Source organism: Solenopsis invicta, chromosome 16 (genome assembly GCF_016802725.1).
Source record: "Solenopsis invicta isolate M01_SB chromosome 16, UNIL_Sinv_3.0, whole genome shotgun sequence".
NCBI lineage: Eukaryota > Metazoa > Arthropoda > Insecta > Hymenoptera > Formicidae > Solenopsis > Solenopsis invicta.
The window spans coordinates 999,706-1,020,455 of NC_052679.1; the positions used below are offsets into that span (position 1 = coordinate 999,706).

The window sequence follows — 20,750 nt, forward strand, 5'->3', positions numbered from 1 at the left end:
TTCCAGCTGATTTTCATCATTTATTTATTTTACGCGTTGTAAAATCGCGCGATATCGCTGTAGCGGAGCTACGGATCGATAAGAATAATTGAGGAATTTTACAGAATTAGTAGAATAAATTTTAAGAAATTCTCGATATTATAGATTGATCGCGAGTTTTTGCACGACGAGTGATAATATTAAATTTGCAAAGCGCGTTACGTACCGTGCGCGACCGTACCATGCTGGCGATATCGAAAGAGAGATGACACTTTCAAACGTACGGCAAATCAAATTTATACGCAAAACACGACTCATTGTTAAAAATGCGCCGTCCGTTTCCGGCGTTGCTATAGAAAATATCACGATATTAAAATCCAAACAAAAATATCGACGTTCGTCGACCGTACGTCGGAAACGGAGTTCATTCGTACGTCGCGAATAAAGGGTGCATTCTGCCCTGGCCCTTCTGCCCGGCGCTGACGAAAAATAAAACTCCGCGACACGGTCGTGTGAAAAATTAAATCGCGTTTACACGGTGTCGCGTTATTTCATCGCGGGACGAGCACACTGGCCAGCGTATCGAGATCTGGGCAAACATTTTTGGCGCCCTTTCAGGCGAATTAGCGGAAACGGCCGCGACTTTTTTCGCGTACGTCGCCGGAAATATTTCACGAAAATTTTTCCACCGCTGGAAGACAAGTCCAACCGACCGTCGAACATTTCGCTCGCGAGATACAACGAGGCAAGAGGATGGAGCAGGGGGAGGAGACAGCGAGGCACGCGAAGAGGGGGGGGGACATACGGGGGTTGGGCACGTGTCAGCCGAGTGTTTTACTAGCCTTAATTTCGTGTGCTTTCGTAGCCAATATGTCGGGGCAGTAAATTCCAAACTTTCCGCTTGGCTTCGCGTTTCGGCATTGCGCGTTTTTGCGATCGCGGTTTTAACGACCCCCTCCCCCCCCCTCCCTATATCGTTCGCGCAACCCACCCATCTCGTAACACCCTCCCCCTCCCCCTCCCCCCTTTTGACTAACGCAGGTCCGAGGAAAAGCTGTCGGATATTAATTTTGTAAATAACGAACTTCCGGCGTCGACGAGAAACTTTACGCACCCCCCTTCCGTCCTTTCGTCCTCTCGCAGCCCCTGCTTTCTCTTGCAAGAGAGGGGCGGGGGAGAGGGCTTGCTTGCCGTATCGTTATAACTACGAGAGCGTATCTCACGAGCGAGCCACGGAAATTTTTCCTCAGCGAGACCGGGCGAGACGGCACTTGCAAAACAATTACGAATCGTCGCTATTTCCTTCCGCCATTGTGCGGCCGGGGCCCGTGAAAGGAGGACCGAACTTTGAAATTCATTGCACGCCATTGTGCACGACCGCCCTTATTTCGGGGCATGAGGAGGGGTACCGAGGGGGAGAGGAAGGCGCGTACGACGCACTAAAAATGAATAAGACAGGACGATTAAATATTCGCCGAGCGCCGCGCGCCGGTACAAAAATTCACGTCGGCCCCGCGCGCGAACGCACACATGCAGACACACACGCACACTTACGTACATGTATAGTCACACATACATATGCATAGACATACGTGCACACGCAGCATATAGAGAAAGGGGAGAAAGAACGCGGCAAGGGGGGCGGGAGAGAAGAGAGCGAGAAAGAGAGAGAGAGAGAGAGAGAGAGCGAGAGAGTTGTGAATCGATTGAACCAACATAAACGCGGTAGAGGACTAATAAAAAAAAAACAGTAATTTACTTACTAAAACATAAAGCCACGTCCGTGGCCGGCGAAGGAAGGCAAACACATTAAACATTTAGAGGGCATAATAACCCGCGGCATACGTAATACGGCTGGCGCCCTTTTCACCGATAGGTATGAATAATGTACACACGCCAAGGTATGACGTAGGCTCGCGCGCTAGACTTGTGTGTATTTCACGGCGAGGTAGATCGACCGACCGGGCTATTTCCAATAACCGGCACCGCGCGCACCGGCAACGCTATCGCGCTATCGGGCTCGCGTTGGCTAGCGTAAGACCAGCGCGAGAAGGCAAAGGGGATCCCCTACACCGAGGGAGAGTGAGAGAGAGCAGCCCCCCTTTGTGTTCCGCTTCCGTCGATTGTCGTCGATTCTTGTCGCCGCGCCGCCGCTCGCGTCACACATTTTGCCCTATCTGTTTTACGCGAGTTAACTCTCGAACTAGAATTATCAGAGAGACCCGTGAACAGGGTCGTGGGGAAGCGAAATGTGTCTCGGGCTAAAAACTCGACTGACTTACTTTCGCTCACATTGGAATTCACCATCGTTTATTATGTCAATCGCCAACAGGCGCCCGAAAGAGGTATAATACTGCACAATGGCAGGAGTAACTCTGCGCTGAAGTAGCAAAAGCATTTGAAATTCAGTGTCTCCAATGAATATCGTAAATAGGAATTTGCAAACTAATAAACGATTTTTTTTAATCTCTATAAATAATACAATTCCTTTGTACGATGTTGTATATGTTTTTTTTTCTTTATTAAATATAAGATAGGGTACAATAAAATTTATTTACCTTAGCTTTATGCCAAGAAGGGACTTGGTTTACACTATAAACTTAACTCGAGAATAGTCATCTGGGGTGTTTTTTACACCCCAACGTCAAAAAGAAAGCTCATGTCACAGTAAAATTTTTACTAATGTAAAATCCACATCTACTTTTCATTCGAAGATTCCAAGACCCAATTTGTTCAATAAAAACAAGTTATGATTATATATTCATAGTACCAATCTGTTGAGACTAACTATGGTATAAAAAAACATCCCAGATGATCGTTTATGTTATAAAATAAATGATGGAAATTTATATTATAAATTTGAAATAATATTAGTGTTTTTTTTTTAATAAAGTTTGAGTTAAAAAATTTTATAAATTATTATCTTAACGTTTATACAATAACGTTTATACAGAAAGTTTATATCATATTTCTATAAATATTTATTTTTATGTTTATTGAGAAATACTTCAGATATAATTTATATATTTAAATAATTTAATAAACGAAGAGAGAGATAATAAAAATAAAATATTTTTAATAATTCTGTGAGAGCAAATACAATATAAATAACTTTATATGATAACAATTTATTTTAATATTGTTATAAAATGGATATTATATGATATAATTCGTTTTTTCCTAATAATTTTTTATGAACCTTTAAATATATAATCTCAACAAAAATCCGTAATATAAAAGCGTTTTATTGATTTCTCTTTATATTTTTTTAGAAATACTATAATAATAAATTGCTTAACGCGTTTCTTCTATTTGCTATTTTCTTTGTTTCTCCTCAATTTTTCCAGAAAATATTGATGAAATCTATATATATTTGTCCTTAGATATTAATAAATTATAAAGCAATACAATCAATGATATAAACAATATGTTAATGATAATAACTTTTAATTGGAATGCAAAAATTATTCCGAATTATCATTTACACAAAAAAATAGAATGAATATTCCTCGATTAAACTTAATAGCTAATTAAAATTTATCATCAGCTCTCATGCTGTCAACATTATCTCCATACATCTTTTCATTTTTTTATTAACTTACCTAATTCAGCGTTTAACATAGATTTCTAAAGTATTATACATTACATTGTTATAATATTGCTTAGTCGATTTACTATTCCTTTCTATCTCTAATCTTTTTTTGTTCTTCAACTTTTTTTTTAACTTTTTCTCTTTACAATTTCCTCATGCATATTTTTCTTCACGTCTAAATTACCTCAAAATATATTATAAATATTTTTTTATTATTTAGACTTATATATAAAATAAATAGTATATATATTTTTTTTTCAATTTAAGTGCTTTACGAAAATGGTCTTTTTATTTTTTTCTTGTCAAATAATAAAAATGTGTGGCAGCATAATATTATGAAATATTACTACATTATCAAACTTTTTAATAAAAGCAGAAGAGAATAAACTTTGTGCAATTCCAAACTGATTTACGATTACACTTTTAGTAAGTAAAGCACAACATGCTCGTTGTGGAATCGTTTCGTCGAATTCCTGTCTGGACAAGCGCGGTGCAATGCGCTGTTTGAAATAATCACTTAATACCGAGCTTTCTGTCTCTCTCCCGCACGCGAGATGTATACCGGCGATTAGGTCGACGATTAGCGGCGTACGAGTTGTCGCGGATTACCGGCGTGGATCAGCCAAGGGGTCACGGCGATTTGTACGTCGTCTCGGCGCGACAATGGCAAAGTAATGAAGTTCGCATTCCAGGCCCTATCTGGAGCGTAGAATGACAAAACAATAAATCGCTTATCGCCCCGCCGCCGTGGCCGGTGGTGCTCGCGTGCCGTCTCTGCCTCTCCGCGACGTAAAGCGACTCGCCGCGTAATTCACATAGACGCAACACGCCGGCGATAAGAGTTTCGCCGCCGCGTTCAAAGCTTCACGAGCGTAAATCCCCTGCGGGACGTGCGATCTGCACGAAAATTAAATTTCACGCAGCCGAGTCGGTACTTGTACTTGGTGTTCTGCGATCGACGATACGGCTAAAGTTCTAGAAAAGGAAATTTAACGAAAATATAGAGTATTTAGCGCTAATCTATATTAGACAACTCTTACGACTATCGAGTAATTTGACGTTTAGGTGTCTGAATATATTTTATTCAATTTTATTAAATAGATATTAACGGTATCGGTAAATAGGTAAATATTTATTGTGTGATTTTTCAAGTTCACGAAACTGCGCGCCAAATAAATTTTAAAACGCAGATCAGATAAGTTAAACGAGAAATAGTAATATCACGTTATTAAATTGAAAGTCAGTTTAACAATAACTGATGCTAACAAGCATCTAAGTGTGAGAAACCTTTTCCCCCTAAAATAACTGTAAAGAGTTTATTCAATTTATTCAATTTATTGTGTTATTTGAAAACAAATTGTTTCTCTATCGACCGTATCGAGTCGTGGCGGCTTCGCGAAGGCAACTTGCTTTATTTCTGCGATATGCTAGTTGTAATGAGCATTGTGAGGCTCGACAGGGTTAATATCGCGGTCTCGGTTAAAATGCGTGAAGAAGGAAGGAGGGGTTAATGCCGGCATGTCAGTTCCTCGCGTTATTCATCAGCGTCCAGTCGCATTATTCACAAGTCGTTCATCTTATCTGGCGCGTTCAGTTTTTTGCCAATCGCATAATCGTACTTTTATCTTCGCAACCGCCATTCCGTGTGGCCAAAAAAAAATGGTGTCTTTATATTCTTATCCGAGGAACACGATCTCTTATATATACATATATATAAGTAATGCAGAGTCATGTTTATTAGAAGAAGTGCCAATGGCAGAACCCGAAATTACATTCGGTTTGCGAACCGATTTAATTAGACGCGATGATTTTCTTATTCACGTAAAAGCACGGAGGAATCGCGACGTGTCATGCTGAAATATACAATAGTCATAACTATCAGGTAATATTGATTGAAAGCGAAGTTCTCAGAATTATGGCCGATAGATTCGAGGGCTAATTTTATTAGGGCCGATGATTTTCTCATTTTTCTATGGAGTTGCGATGGAACTTGGATGTCACGTTGAAATATGTAATACAATAATCATATCTATCAGAAACCTCCAACAAAAATGGAGCTTCCAAAATTAAATCGACCAGCGAACGATTTAATCAGGAGCGATGATTTTCTCATTTCGTGCCAAGCGTGAGGTAATCGACGTGTGATGCTAAAATATACATAATAGTTATATAGAGGGTGTCTACGGATGCCTTGATCAATTAGGAATCGATCTTTCCACGGGGAACTAACTGAAGCAACTCGCGCAGAACTCGAGACATTTTAGAGATATGAGTGAGAATTCCAATCATGTAAAATTTACAAAACCATCGTCGGCTGACTGATGACTTAATTATAACGTTGATGAATCATTACTTTCGCCGGTGGAAAGCACGGTCGAGTTTTGTCAGAACCGCGGAGGGAGTTTTAAAAGGTCTTTAAGATTTCCGCGCAATTAAGGATATTTATTTCCGCGCGGCTCGTTGCTCGCGTGAAGACAAACTCGCGCGCGGATAAAGAAAAAAACAGCTCGCGCGATGTTTCCGGCGACGGACAATACGAGCGGAATTCTTCGGACGTTCAACAAATGCGGCGGGGTCCGGCGCGTATTATTCAAAATCATTGTGAGTACTGGCGCTGTTGATAAAATATACCGCGGCGCGGCTCGTGGAAACAGGCCGCGATAAGGATAACTAAGGAAACGAATGGAGGCTCGCGCGAGGCCGATAAGAACCGCGTGATTTAATCCGGAACGAGTTTACCGTTCGTGAAATGAAATGAAAAAAAGGTAAAGGGGGAAAAAGAAAAGAAAAGGAACGCGGCCGCACGTAAATGAATTGCAAATGGCAGCGAATGCTCGTTTGCGGTCGCTGTAATTATGTGCATCGAACGACCTCGTGTTTGCAAAGTTGATCCGCGAATTTCGAAATTAACTGAAATGCGCGCGCGTATCGAAGCCTCCGTTTTGTGATTTTGTTTGCATCTTTAAATCGAAAAAGTATATACAGAGGAAATCAACAAAATAATGCGAACGCCTAAGAAATGTACTTCTTGTTTTATTTATGAGAGATTAATTCATCGTCTGTTTTCAATACAGATTCTATCCTTGTTGGAATAAAGTCATACAATGCCTGAATAATCACCACACTAAAAAAAAATTTATTGACATAATCAATATTTGGTAGACTTAATCAAATAATTTGATTAGTATATATAAGTTCACTCAAATGTTTAATTACTTTAATCAAAAAATTATTTCTTCTATTTAGTTTCTGTTACAAAAATATTTTTCTTATTTATATTTGTGACAACTTATATTTTAACATACTGAAGGTTATTTTCAAATTTGATGATACTTACAAAATACTTTTTTCAGTGTAATCGTATCTTACTTCAAATTATCATTTCCAGTAATATTAAGGATTTAAGGAAATAAAAAAATTAAGTTAAAAATAAACAATTTTTTATTCTTTTATCATAAAATAATCTGCATCAGGTAATTTTAATAAAGAAATAATGTTACGATATTTATTAATTGTTGATTTGTTTCATTTTATGGTTTCCATTTATTCGAAAATGAAACGCGATGTGCATATAAGCAAAAAACATTAAGCAAAACATTACACAAATAATTTGCTTGCATTGATTTAAACGAATTTGTAAATTTTTCTCTGTTTATAATAAATTTGGTTGGCGCAAGTAAAATATTTTGTATTGCCAATCATAATGCGTGTATCAATATTACATATAGTATTTTGATATTATGATTGCAATTAAAAAAATAATTTTTTTAGTATAATAGAATGTTATACATGCTATTCTTTTGTCAGAACATTATTTAATTGATTATTCAAGTAATGTTAGAGGAAAAAATTTGCTTCTTACATTTTTTTTAAATTGTCTTCTCCATAACTTTAACATTTTATCCGATCAGTGTACACAGTTGGAATTAAATTTATTATACATCCAACATGTCCGAATTTTGTATTAATTTTACACAAGATGAGTTTGTTAGAAAATAATATTAATATTTATTATACCAAAAATTAACACAAAAAGTATAACACTTTGACACACAGAATTTGGAAACATATTTCTTTAGTAAATTTAACATTTTATTCATTTATCTCAGACTTTAGGTTTTACCCTGAAATACATCATTGAAAATACTCCTGAAATTTCCATCGCTTGCTAAAGACGGAATGAGAAAGAAGGTGCGGGCTAGGCGGAAAAAAAAGTTTGAAGGTTCCCCTCGATCGCTATGGTTGAACAACTAGAATAAAATGGCACGGAAGTAAAGTTTTTTTCAGGAGGGTCTTTCAGACGCCATGCTGCGTTTAAGGGCTAAAACTACATCATTTTTTATGTTACTTATTTACTCGCTCATAAATTGTGTTATTTTAACGCTAAGAAAAGTTAAATATCAATTTAACAAAAATGTTTAAGTAACATAATCACATTATGTTAAATTAACACTTGTATATGTTAAAAATGCAACGGAAACATATTTTAACGAAAACCGGTTTTAATGCTTTCTACTGTGTAACTGTTTAACTTAAATATTATCAAGTCATTGCAGTTTTGAAGAGTAGAGTGGAAAACAAATTTTCTCCTCCAATATTTCTTGAAAGTGTCCTATTAAAAGAATGGTGTAACATTGCAATGGTGATTATTTAAGCATTGTATGATCTTATTACATATAAGAAAAAAATCTATATTAAAGACAACTGGGTGTGTGTTATTAATAAAATAAGCTCTTATTAATAAAAATGAACAGTGTATTTTCCAAGCGTTGACAACATTATTTCGTCTATCCTCTATATATTGCCTCTGTATAAGAAAGAAATGGACATCAGCCTGTTGAACAAATCGCTATAGAATTAACACGAGCTTGGTGCGCTCTGTGTAGCGACTACAACTATAAAATTGACGGGGCAATCTCGCAAATTTCTCTCGAATACCAATAGTTTACACCGTCATTATTCGCCGCTAATTGTATTTTCCGGATAATCCGGATTTGCACTGATTGACGTTAGAGTTGGAGTATAAATTTACCGAAAAAGCCAGGGAATATCATTGCCGGTCGTGTACTCTCGTGCGAGATCATTTTGACACGCTCTTCCATATATATATACAGTTTGCCCCGTGGTGTCGTCGCCGAAAACGTCGCGCCCTGGGCGCCGGATTCGCGCTGGTTGACGAAGGGGCACTCGGCCAGCAAAACCTGGATTCAGTCCGAAAAGCGGGGCAGAACGGGAGCGAGCGCGATGGTGCCCGATAAATCGCCGTCCTCGTCCTAGGGGGGGACCGCCGCGCGGGGTGGATTAGGGGGAGCAGGCGGATATCGCCATAAAGGCCAGCTCAAAAGTCAATCAAGCGGGCCGAATTACGTCGAAAAGCGCGGCGGGGCGCGAGAGAGCGTGGGCGCGCTCGCGCGAGCACCGATATACAACAAAATGAAAGCTATCAGAGGTGACAATCCGCGGACGACAAATCAGCGTGTATATTTAATGCCCGTGGTGCCACCCCCGCCCCCGGAAAAGCCCCCGACGCCCGACGTGGAACAGTTTTCCCTCTCTTTCCCTCTCGCCCTCTATCCTTCTACGTCACTATCTATCTGTTTGTCTCCCTCTTTCTCTATCTTCTCCTCTCGTTCTCTCCGCTTTATCGCGCTTCGTGTCTCCCTCTCCCGATCCTCCACCCTCTTCTGCCACCCCTGCTACGCTCTCGCTCCCGCGTCATCACGTTGTTGCTCTCGGATATGTCACTATGCTACCGACATAACCAACCCGCGCTCTTCTCTCTCTCTCTCTCTCTCTCTCTCTCTCTCTCTCTCTCTCTGCTTCTCTTCTCGCACGCTCACTCGTTTGGCCACCCTCTTCGCCGCACTTCCCCGCCGCGTTATTTGCAACGTGTCGTACGCTCGCGCATCCCCGCGATCTAGCGCAATCAGTGCTATTATATTAATATTTATGCCAACCCCTTCCCCTCTCCTCCCCCATTTCTGTCGCCTCGTCACATTCTCTCGCGTTTTCTCTCGCTCTCGCCATCGCGCGGTGCCTCGCGGCGGAAAAGCCAATCGAAAACAAATCCACTGAACACTCATTCCCCTAAACTACTCGACATTTCCGCTTGTTGATCCTCATAGATCGAAAGATATATTGACGGATCCGAAGAATAAATCGTGGATGATGACAGGGTGTTTTCTTTATGGCCAATTGTGATCTGCCGCTCCACAATTTTCACTAAAATATTATACATCGCAATCTGCAATCTAGTAGTAGCTCTGAAGAATGTATTAACAGCCATATAACACTGATGACTAATGATTTCGTTTTATTAAATATATGAAGGCAAAGTTTCTTGATGTTGAAACTGTATAATAGCGCGATTTATAAACGTTACATGTTTCTAAGAACTTTAGTTTTCAAGTAATATTTTCAGACGTGCACGAGAGCGGGGAGGAATGAGAGCGCGATATTATGACGCATTTCACCAGTCTATAGATATGCAATATTATTGCAATTATAATCCTGCAACGCCGGTGTAATGTTACCATATGAATGTACGTCACGGCATAAGATCATATAATATCATAGTGGCATGCAGGCAATAACAATTATTCGAGAATACTAATTAAAATTATTGAAATTTATTGAAATTACCATGTTGCCGTGCGACATAAGAAACGTTCATGCGGCACAAAGCACTCGTATTAGCTTGCGACATTACTTAAAATTACCAGGTTGCGCTCTTGATAGATAGCAGCAATTATCCGGGCTGTCCCAGGTTCGCCTCCTGCCCATTAATAATAGATTCGTCGAATTTGCAGTCAATGCTCTCTCTCTCTCTCTCTCTCTCTCTCTCTCTCTCTCTCTCTCTCTCTCTCTCTCTCTCTCTCTCTCTCTCTCTCTCTCTCTCTCTCTCTCTCTCTCGCCGTTTGAATTTAATACTTAAGAAGACAAATTTCGTATTTAAATATGCATTACATTGATAATTAAATCCCTCCCGTAAATAACTGAGTAAAAACGAGTGACGTTATTTTTAAAAAAGTATTTAGATTGAAACTTTTGAGCTCTGATTGAGACGTTTAATTAAAATTCAAGGGCGATGATAGATATGCATTTGTCCATTTGTGCTAACGCGAATTCAGTTTCACAAAAAAAAAAGAAAAAAGGAACTGATAAATTTGCATCATACTGTACATGCATGAGGTGCTGCTCTAAATGCGATGGCAATATATTTAACGATGAAAACGAAATAGCAGAGTAACTCGCCGGCGATCAGATCGTGAAATTGTATAGGAGTTTCACGATGACGTTTCGCGAACGAGTAATCTCGCGGGAAAATCTGAGCGGCGCGGCGCGACGGACGCGGACGGAGCGAATTTGAGATCCGTGAGATCGAAGGACGATTGCCTTTTGAGGAAGACGACTTTCGTTTCGGACGATTAGAAGTGTGCCGGGGAGAACTTAGTATTTATCTCCCTCGGTACACAATATTTTATATAATATATTCATTAGCCTTGCTCGGAGACGACCCATTTACGCCGTATGTAAATGTATGCGCGATAGATTCGATTGTATGTAAATAGTAATAGGAACTCCGGTCCTTTGCATAACACTGGGCGTTAACACACTTCTAGCTTTCCATGCGCGAAGACGATTATTATTTGATTTACATAAAAAGCGAGGACGCGTTTTTCATTGGCGTAGAGAGATTGCCGAGAAACGATGAGAGAGGCGCCTTTCAGGCTGTAACGCTTGTAATACTACAACGCTGTGACTACAGAAACGACCGGAAGCCTCTACGTGATATTCATAGAGTTTCGTGATCGTTGATTCTAAGATTAGAATAATGATTTCAGTCCCGTAACCCGCTATTTGCGATCTGTTATTAACACAGAATGTTTCTGTTGTTATTCATCATTCAATTAATTTCTGTTATTAATACAGAAATATTAACATAGAAATTGGCTTTGCTAAAGTACAAATCACTGCTTCGAATCGGTTGGAGGGATATTATGCTCTGTCATTTATTTACGCTCTTTCAATTCAATGTACGAGAAATTTCTCATTTTCAAGTTAAATAATGTCATAATCGTGCTACGTCCTTAAATTTTTCTAAAGAAGATTCAATTTGAAATTTGCACGTGTGCGCCTTTGCTAGTTAAAATTTTATACAATTCTCAAGCAGAAAATAGTTCATCATGAATAAACGGTGCTTTCACGTAAAAGCATTAGATACGTAGTTTCCCTCAATTACTCCGCTTGATCGAAAATGACATAAACGCAACTCGAAGCAAAGAGCTCTCGGATCATTAAGGCAATATCGTATCCTCACGGCTCGATTGATCTGTCGGGAAGGTTCACGACGTCGGTTTACGAGCGATTACGCATTTCTCGAGCTTGGTCGAGTCGACCAGCTGCGAAACCGCGACACAACTTTCTCACCGCGCAATCGAATTTATCCGAGATACTCGGAAGCCGATCCACGCCCCACGGCGATGAAGGGCTCGCGCGATCTCTTCCACCCCCCCTTCCCCCTACCCCCGCCCGCCTCCGGGTGGAAAATTTGCGACTCGTCCCGACAGATGCGCCACTCGAACGCCCCGTGGGCGGATTTTTTCTAAATTTCCTATTGGTCAACTAGATCGGGGATAGATATTGTAATCGCCTCTCTAACCGAGTAATCACCCTTTATCTCTGGGGCCTGTCGACCACCCCCGGCGCCGCCACCCATCGTGTTTCACCCTCGACGTTAGTGCCGGCTATGCCGCGCCGCTCGATGTAAGCCAGAAACACCCTTCGGCACTTTGCCGACTAATATTTATTGCCGTGCTACGGATACGGTTTGTTTTAGCGATTGCAGATTCGCGCTGACGCCCATACTTCGTTTTTTATCCCCTTCAAAACAAAATAAAGAATGAAATAAAAAGGGCTTTTGGAAGAATAACTTTGCGAGAGTTGTGCGTGTAAAGCAATCACTCTCTCATTCTTTCTACGTGCCGACTGCACGTATTTATTTATTTTTTATTCTCGTTTATTTTATTTAAATATTTTTCGTACAAATATTTTCTTACGCCGTAAAAACACATTTTATTCTATTTCTGTTACAACCAGTCCTTGTTAAAATTTTGTGATAAATTTTTAAGATACTTAAAGTCTTAACTTAATGTAATTATATTATTTGAATATTTTGTGTTAAATTGATATTTAATAATGTTCAATTAATTTTCTTAGTGTTAAAATAATACAATTTATGAGTGAGTGAACAAGTAGCATAAAAAATAATGGATGTAGTTTCAAAACTTAAATTCTAAGATTAATAAATATAATGTACGTGTTAATTTAACATATTATATATCTATTAATTTTATTTAAAAAAATTTTAATTCCACAATTTGCTTTCAAATAAAGTAATATATTTTTCATGTTAATGTTTTACATAATATTTATGTGTTACCTATCTTCTAACAAGTTCATCTTGTGTTAAATTAGTAGACAAATTTGGATAGACCGTTTGGGACGTATAAAATGTGTTGAAATTTAACACAAAATTTTTTACTGCGTAAAATTAATCGTGATCTTATCAACACTTGTGATCTCTATGATCCACACTTTTAATCTTGTTTTTGTTTAAATATTTTTATTCATATTGACGATAATAATAAGAAAAAACTTTGACGTTTTATATTTCATCGAGCTTTACCACACAGAAAAAACGGTTTTGTTGAAGTATCTGAACATTTAGCTGGATACAATTTTGAAAATAATTTCATTGAAATATCAAAATAATTATGAAGAATATTCAAGCATGGACAATGCTGCAAAATGTTTTGACATTCTGGTAATCAGTTTTTGGGTTTTCACAATTATTTTAATTGTCTAAGAAAATTATTTTTAAATCTGTAGCTAGCTAAATTTTTAGATACTTTAGCAAAATCATTCTTTCCGTGCAGTGATACATTAATATCATTTTGCCTAATATTATATGAATGTGTTACTGTTACAACTACATTCGTTGCACGAAATGTAATTCATTGAGTCGTCATTCTGGACGAAACATAATTTGACTGTCGAAAGTATAATTTTCGAGGCACTTGTTCTCCAATTTGTCCGGGGCTCGTTGACGTTTTGAATGCCGATTGCGAGATCTCGCCTGAGCGTCGACCCCCAGCTGAGCAAAAATCAGTGCCTACTGCGAATTGTAGGTTAGATTACGACGGGCGGTGACGGGGCGCAGCCGTCGATCGAAATTGCATTTCCGTAGGTACGAATTGGCTGCCCGGGGTGCCTGCTGTGCCCCGCGCCTCGATGCTTTCGGACGTGCCGAAAATTCGATTGGGCACGTTGTTAGAAGGATAACCGTGAATTTCGAGGCACGCGCGCGACATACGCGCATCGAACGGCTCGTGGGGCTTGGCGCAATAGAATCTAGAAAGTGGAGCAGTTGCCCCTAATATTGGCCAAATTTCCCGGACTATTTGCCCACGCTATTGTTTATTTGCGACGCGTTAATTGCGGTATTCAGAATGACACAATTGAATATTTGTGATAAATTCGAGCTGTTGTAACAGTCTCGCCAAGGAATACTTTTGAAATATTTTGGCACCTCATCTAAATTACGTCACAATTATTTTGTAAGTACAATTAAGTCATTCAGAAATTGCAAAAATTCCAATTCGTTTATCACAGTTTTATTTTAAATTGTTGAAATGATTGTCTATTCGTCTTTTCCGCTGCTTTGCAATTGTAATAATTCATATTTAATTCATGTCTATCTTTATTGCATACAATTTTACTGCGTACCTTTATGACATATTTATATTTATCATCAGGTTAAAGGAAAAAAATTTCACTTTGATTGACGTAAGTTTTTTCGTATTCTCGACGCATATTCATATTACACATGTAAGGTCAACGAAAGTTTTTTACCCCATTTTTTAAAATCCTTATCTTATATCATACTTACAATTAAAAAATTGTTTCTTTATCTGATACGACGAATTCGAAATCAACATTGTTGCAGTAAAAATTTAATCGTGAATTATTATTTTTTCTTAACGTTTATCATTAAATATCTCGACGATTCAATTTTGAGAGTAATTCACGAGAATTAGAATGATTGTATCAGTTAATAAACAAATAAAAATAATTCTATTTTTTAGTAAAGAAAAAATGATATTTTACTCAAATCTGTACGAAAATTAGATACAGAAAATATCAATTAATTTGCAATTTGTATTTTATTATTTTTAGGTTTTATTATTTTAATATTTTTCTTAAAATGTCATTTACTGGTAATTATTCAGCAATTGATGCAATCCTATAGTCTGTTCAAAATTTAGTAAGATAGAATGTCTAACAATCAGTTATTAGACACATAATGCAAAATTGTTGAACTTTTGTAATATTGTAATTTAATTATATAATTAACAGAAATATGAAATGTAAAATATTATTAGCAGACAAAAATATAACAAAATTTTAAATTATTTTGAAAATAATGGAAATTTGCAGGACATTTAAATGAATTAATATTGAGAAATCTAAAATGATTATCTTTAACGTCTTAAATGTTTGTTCTTAATATACTATTGATAAAATATGAACAAAAAATATTATTTTAACAAATACATAATGTTTCTTAAAAACTTTCAAGAATCTAATCAAAATATAAACTATAATCTAAGTTGTGTATCAAATTTATTTTTTTAACGTTAATTTTTATAATATTTGAAATGTAATCTATCTTCTTACAATGAGGATTAGAATTAAATTTGATAAAAGAACCTAATTAACAACTTTCCGCGTTAGTAGGAACATGTTCAGTCTCTGACACATTTACCTCACTTTTTTTCATTGATGTTTCAACGAGTGAAAAGAAAACGCATATACATACATACGTACTTGTTTTGCAAGAGTGCTGCAATTTTACGCCGTAAGACAAATCATTCCTACATCACGGAATTCCTACATCGCGAAAGTATAATACAAAGAGCGGAGGAGGAGCTTTCCTCGCGTGATGATCCGAAAGCACTCCAGCGAGACGTTCCGCGACCCCGAGCCTAACCCGCGAATCTAACGCTACATTGGTAAAAAGAGAAAAAGTTGTCGGCGGGGGCGAGAGGAAAGGAGAAAAAGAGAGGAAGGAGTCGCGCAAAACCGCGAGCGGTCGATCGTGGCCGAACTTTTCTCGCGGAACGTTCGGAGAACGATCTCTCTCTCTCACGATTTCCCCCTGTGGAGGAGGATCGCGCGCTCTCCTCGACTGGTACGCGGTAATTCGTACGTGGTCGTATACGATAAATACGAGAAGGAAGAGCGCTCTTCTAGGTGCTCTCACGAAGCAGAAGACAAGTCCTCCTCTCTCCCGCTCCCGCCCGCGAAACGCGAATCACCGGTATCATCGCCGCGGACGATCGGCAACCGATAGCAATGCAACGGGCGTCGAGGCGCAGACCGCGGGCCATAGAATTATGCATTATGCCGAATGCACTCGCTAAGCAGTATGATCGGCTCGAATGGCGCGGCGGCGGCAGCGGCTGCGGCTGCGGGCAGCCGAGAGAGCCGAGAGAGCCGAGAGAGCCGAGGGAGCCGGGGGAGGGAACGATAGGCGGAGGCTCTTCGGTGGTAGATGATTCTCGTGATTTCATGATCCGCGATATATCGAGGGAGAATCGGTGGAGGAAAGAGGGGAACCGGTAACGAGCCGATCGTGACTCGCCGCTTTCGTACGGTAGCTTATTCGCGAGAGCTGTTGCGGCAGCCGGCGCGAGCGGGATCCACTGTCCCATTGGCGGATAGCCTCGAAGAGTAGAGATAGAGAGAGAGAGTACTAGAGAGAGTGGAGAACCGCCACTTTATCGCGGCCACTTATCGAGTCGGTTCACCTCCAAATCGGCCGAGCGATTTAGTCGATTTAGAGATGTATACGTGCGAACAAGTAAAGACGATGAGAAGGAAGAGAAGGCGGAGAGGATGAAAACCATGGGATGAAAGCGTAGCGATAAAATAATATGCTGCATCGATGGGGATGCCTCTCCGTGCTTCTGAATTTGTTTTAAGGATGTATAGATCGTTTCTCAAAACATTAAGAAAATTATGAAGGAATTATAGATTTTTTTTATATTCTATTTCAAAGTAATAAAAATAATTTGACAGCGATTTTCTATTTGGATAAAATGTTATTTCAATAAGAAGTAGACATGTGCTTTAATATAAATATAATTAATAATGAAATAATGAAATAGTAACGAAGAAAATCTAAATCTTTTTATTTAAGTAGTTTAAATTAGAGTTTCACTGCGACAGAGATCAGTTTTGTAAAACAAAATTTATTTATTTACAAAATAACTAAACGGGCAATCACAATAAAACTTTGTATAAATCATAGATTTGAATAGTTTAAGTACTTACACGAAGAAATAAAATTTTTTTCAATGTTGTAAAAATAATTTAATTTCTAATAACAAGTAGAGTAAATAGACTATAAAAATATGTTATTAAATAAAATTGTATAATCTTATTCACACAACTTTCGAACGTACATACTTTATTTGACGTGTTAATATTAACACATTTCCAAATTTTATTTACTTTGCAGGGACCGTATATCCGATACATCTTTAATTGACATTATTTTCAATTTACATTGTCAATATTTTTTATAGATTCTCTCTTCATTTTGCTTACTCTCTCGAGAGTAATGACAGTCAATTAATAACAATAAATCAGAAGAATGAATTAATGTTAAATTAGAACAATATTAGAAAAAAACCGCGCAAAATAAAGTGGAATTTATATTTATAGAATTACAAATGCAAATCTTTTGAATATGCATTATCGGTCATGATTGTTCTAACGAGAACGTTTTCCGCGCGCCTCGCATAAACGTTTTCGCTCGATTTCCTTCTGATTTCTCCTCGAATGTCACTGTAACCTGCACCGGACACCATTATCGCATCTGCCAGTATATACACACAGATGCGACGCGCCCCCTCGTTTTCTTTTCTGTCTGTTTACACACTCCGCACGGCGCGAACGCGTGAACCAGGGTCGATCGACGTCGACGATCGATCGTGACACACGCACAGGGGGATGGAAAGTATCGCGGTGGACGGAAACGCGAATGAAGGAACGAGTTCCGACCAACCGAGCAACCAACCAACCGAGCGACCGACTGACTGACTAACTGACTGACGGGGAAGTTTATCGAGTCGATATCGAGTGGAAAAGAATGCGCTAACGACGCCGGCGTAAATAAGGATCCTCGTCGGAGGATTCGATACTGTCAACGGGGTGATTCTCGTTAAGCCTCGAGACGAGGAGACTTGTCGCCCGTCGAGGGGGCCGCTAATCGCCCGCGTCTCTTGATGCAGGGTAGATTGCTGTCGGCTCTCGGCAACGATGCTCGTACCTTTCCAGTTGTCCAAAGTAATTTCTACTATCGTAATGCTGCTTAAGACCGATACATTGACTGGGTAAGAAGTATTTGTTGGATAAAACTTTGTGTATTTTTTTAATGATAATGCGATTATGGACTTAGCTTGAAAGAAACGTACTACTCTTTTGTATCAGTTTTCTAACGCTGTTTTAAGTGTATAGTGCTAGTTGATATGCTTATTATGTTCTTAACGTGTGCAGGTATCCCTTTACCTTACGACTGTCATGACCAGTATGCTATTGATTAAAAACGAATCAGTAGATTCTAACGCAAAGTTGATTAAACATTTGTTAATCAGTGATTCAAACCAAATGTTAATTTTGTAATACTAAATATTATATTAAAAGATTTATATTTTTGATAAAAAGTAATTGTTAAAATTAATTTGTGTTCGAGCTTAATATTAATTTTATAATACTATCTATTGCATTAAAAATTATAGTATAATTTAAGAAGAACTTTATTTTGTTATATATTTCCTCAATAGAGGGTATAATTGTGTTTAATAATAAAATAAATGTTTTGCATGAATAATGTTTTATTAATATAAAACACAAATTCTTTTTACTTGCGATCAATTCGATTTACGATCAAAATCTGAGAACATAACCCCATTGTAAGAGGAATACCTGCATACAATAAACATTGTTTCTCATTATTATTCAAGTAAAATTTTTAATATACACGCAGAATGAAAGCAATAAATTCGGAAATTAATTGATTATTTAAATATGAAAAAACTAACAATATAAAAAAATTTAAGATATCAACCTATTACTACCAATCTTACCAGCCCATATTCTGAATACTGCCTCCTTTATTACTGCAGCACGCATCTAATATTGCCTCCCTATTTACTGCCATGCATTTACTTATGTTTATATGATAGGCTTAGTATAACATTCAAACATTTTTATTACATAACGCTTTCGTATTTTTTAATGAAGGAAAATGTAAGGCATTGAACCTATTACCAGTCAATGTCCTGAATATAATGCCCTTCTCGATTACTATCGCATGTACTCAATATTGCCCTCCTATTTACTGCTTGTGTACTCGGTACTGCCACTGCATTTACTTTGTTTATAATATGATGGTCCTAGTTTAACATTATAACAATTTTAATGCATAATGCTCTCGTACTTTTTATTCTAATTGAAAAAGCAGCGATAATTGGCACAAACACTCTCCTCTTCACTGTTTGAAGACGTACAATTTAATATAAATTAAAGTATTCTTAACGAATTAAAGTGTACACTATGTAATGTTGACTTGAAACGGGCATTAGCAGAAATAATTTCACTTAACGATTAAACGGAAGGCATGATTTAGATAAATTAATCGATAATAACGAGCGTCGATATTAGTAATTAGTGTTGGTAATTCGATAACCAAGATAGGTCCACGATCAAAGCACACGAGCACTCGTTCTAATCTCCGTGCGCAACCGACGTTTTAATCATGTCGTCCGATATATAGCGCGGAGGGCATTCGTATTAACCAAACTTCAATCTACGCCCTAACGCCGAATTATCGAATAATATAACGTATTAGCGTGATCCTCGGTCGCGCGGGTATTAATAAATTAATATCGAAGGCACAGGGCGCGTTCGCGCTCGCCCTCGTTACGCATTCCTCTCGCTGTGCGATCGAAATTGTAATCTTGTCCGATAAATTGAAGCTCCCCGGCTCCTCTCCCCCCAATGGCATTAGCTCTTAGCCTAGCCATCACCATTAATTTTAATTATAAAAGTATCGTAAATTGTAATGTAAAGGAAGGTAGGCATAATCTCTGTTTTATAAGCGTTTTAATGTACGCGCAAAATATCGGGATATCGCGGAGCTCTTTTAATGGATCGTATAAATGTATTTTCTGAAACAGATACGTGGAATTGACGCTTTAAGAGATAACTCGCCGGAGATCTCGGCTCTGACGTACGATGCGACGGACGGTCTCATTCATAAATTTCACTTTGCACTTTGTGCTTTGCTTGTGTTTTTTTTTTTTTTTCCTCTATCAAAGACACAATTTACGGAGACAAATGACAATGCAAAATAAAATGTCACGATGTTGTCGTGTGTCAGGCCGTAGGTCATCGAATAATGCATTGCATTTGGTGGCTTGCGACTCAATTTATACGACAATGTTAACTGGACTTATATTCCGATCAAATTTAATGCAGCGGTGCAGTAAGGTTAAATCCGATTCTTGTTTCATGCCTTATTTATCTTTGTCAATTTCCCCTAAGGATTAGACGCAGCTTTGTCGATATTTAACAAAGGACGATTTCGCGTTATTTATTAATTAAGATAATTGCAGTTGTTGATTACGACATGCTGTATTTCTTCGTAACTTTGCAATCTTATTGTAGATATAATCATTATGTTTGATCGAAGTTAGAAAAATTAAAATTAATATTTTTTTTCTTATCAGTTTCATTGATATTACATTTTTCGATATTTAAAAAAAAATGAAAAATACAATATTAATGAAATTTTAATATATAAATAAAATTAATATATAGAATTTTCACTTTATTTTGTAGAAATTTTTTTAACTTTCTTTCTAATTTACCATTAACTAATTTATTGATTGATTTACCTGTTAATTGGCTATAATTGCGACGATCGACACTTTCATTGTTTTAATTATAATTTCAAATTTGCAACGCTATGAAAATAGATTTGAAGCATTGTCCAGTTTGTTGGACTCCAGCATGCGCTTAATGATCTCGTCAATAGCCGTGCGTTTCT

At 37.9% G+C, this 20,750-nt stretch overlaps 1 protein-coding gene across 1 annotated transcript in view; it reads left to right on the plus strand.

The window, feature by feature from the left end:
- The window catches only part of LOC120356873, a 118,197-nt gene that overhangs the window by 4,707 nt on the left and 92,740 nt on the right, over positions 1-20,750 (plus strand). The window lies entirely within an intron of this gene.